Genomic DNA, 2,356 nt, shown 5'->3' on the forward strand with positions numbered 1-2,356 from the left:
TAACGTTTTATGGACTACCTAACGAAAACCCTAACACCCATTGACAAATTTCTTAGAAACTTGTGACACTTTCAAAATACCAGATGTGACTGCCGAAGCAATTAAACTTCGACTCTTTCCTTTCACTTTGAAGGATAAAGCCAAAATTTGGTTAACTTCTATGCCAACCGCAACATTTGCAACTTGGGACCAATTAACCCAAGCATTTTTATCAAAATATTTCCCTTTAGCAAAAACTGCAAGAGTTATAAAAGAGTTAACATCTTTTTCTCAAAATGATAATGAAACTCTTTATGAGGCTTGGGAACGTTTTAAAGAACTTCAACGTTTATGCCCACACCACCAATTACCCGATGCACTTTTAATGCAAACATTTTATAATGGGATTAATCCTACAACTAGAGGTTCATTAGATGCTATGTCGGGAGGGTTATTTATGAAGAAGACATCCGCCCAAGCAAGAGAATTTTTGGGGGAAATGGCAATCAACAGTAGTATGTGGCCCGTAGAACGTGGACACATACCAGTGGCGAAACCATCATCCTCAACCACATCATCAGTTAAAGGTATAGTGAATCTCGATCCAGTCGCGATGTTACAAGCCCAATTTTCTGCCTTATCGCACAAAATTGATAGGTTTATGGCACCGTGCGATACTAATGGTAATCCAATCCCCACGGATGTGGATTACGAAGGTATGGATGATATTGAACAGGTAAATTTTGTCCAAGGGCAAAACCAAACTAATAGTAGTTATAATTCTGGATGGAGGAATCATCCTAACTTTAACTGGAAAGATAATAATAATAATAATAATAATACCAATGCTAATCAAAATCGTACCAATAATTATCAAAATCAGTCAAGAGATACGATTAGCAGTTTATCTTCTAAAATCGACAAATTTATAGACGCTATCGGTGGAAAAGTAAGTAGCCACGATGATGGTTTTAAACGTATCGAGAATAAATTCGATCAACTTATTAAAAACCATTCGTCTAGCATCCATAATTTGGAGGTTCAAATAGGACAAATTGCTAAATCAATTCCACCCCGAAAAGAGGGAAGTCTTCCCAGCCATACGGAAGAAAATCCGAAAGAGCATGTAAAGGCTATCATTCTTCATTCAGGAAAAAATTACTTAGGTCCGGAAATGCCCGGAGATTCTACTAATGTTTTGCAGGGAACTGATTTACCAATAAAATCCAAAGAAGATACTTTAAACACAAAAAGTTCACCATTAGACACAAGTACAAAAACTTTTGTACCCAAACCACATTTTCCGCATAAAGTCCGAAATAAGGACTATGACAAACAACTTTTAACATTTTTGGATAAACTTAAAAATTTGCATATAAATTTAACATTTATGGATGCGATAACCCAAATTCCTAACTATGGTAAGTTTTTAAAAGATTTGATTCCAAAGAAAATCAGTTGGGAAGGAATTTCATCCATATCGTTAACAGAGGACTGTAGTTCAATAGTGTTGAGTAATTTTCCCACTAAACTCAAAGATCCTGGATGTTTCACCATCCCGTGTAAGTTGGGAGACATTGAATTCCCAAGTTGTCTTTGTGATTTAGGAGCAAGCATTAACTTAATGTTGTTGTCTATTTTTAATAAATTAGGTTTAGAAGAAGATATCAAACGTACCAACATGGTTTTGCAATTAGCGGATCAAACCACTAAGAAACCATATGGTATAATTGAAGATGTTTTAGTTAAAGTCGATAAGTTTATTTTTCCTACCGATTTCGTTATATTAGACTTTGCATATGACGTTAATTGTCCACTAAACTTTGGTAGACCGTTTATGAATACGGGACGTGCATTAGTCGACGTATCGGAAGGGAAAGTAGTTTTGAGGATAGGTGAGGATAAGATTGAGTTTAATATGAACAAAACGATGAAATATCCTATGGAAGAATTCGCTTGTATGAAACTTGACTTGGTTGAAGAATGTGTCAATGACATTATTCAAAGAGAAGAAATAATAGAACCCATAGTGGAAGAAGAATTAGAAGATAAGGACCCAGAGCCTTTGATTCGAGAAGATTGGCCAGTTCCGCCTTCAATTATAGTACCCCCTAAGTTAGAACTTAAAGAGTTACCATACCATTTAAGGTACGGTTTCCTAGGCGAAAGTGATACTCTTCCTATAATTATCTCTAACAAGTTAACTAAAGATCAAGAAGAGAAATTGAAAGAAGTTGTTAGGAATAGGATAGGAAGTATAGGATGGAAAATTTCAGACTTAAAAGGAATTAATCCTAGTATTGAAATGCATAGAATTCACTTAGAAGAAGATAAGCCACCTAAAGCGGATAGGCAAAGACGCTTAAATCCGAACATG

At 35.4% G+C, this 2,356-nt stretch overlaps 1 non-coding gene across 1 annotated transcript; it reads right to left on the reverse strand.

Annotated features, from left to right (window-relative positions):
* Positions 1 to 241: 241 nt before the first annotated feature.
* LOC136225004 (small nucleolar RNA R71) lies at positions 242 to 348 on the reverse strand. Its single transcript, XR_010686745.1, has one exon. It is a non-coding gene; the product is annotated as a small nucleolar RNA R71 (small nucleolar RNA).
* Between the last annotated feature and the right edge of the window lie 2,008 nt (positions 349 to 2,356).

The sequence above is a fragment of the Euphorbia lathyris genome, chromosome 3 (genome assembly GCF_963576675.1).
Source record: "Euphorbia lathyris chromosome 3, ddEupLath1.1, whole genome shotgun sequence".
In the NCBI taxonomy this organism is placed as follows: Eukaryota; Viridiplantae; Streptophyta; class Magnoliopsida; order Malpighiales; family Euphorbiaceae; genus Euphorbia; species Euphorbia lathyris.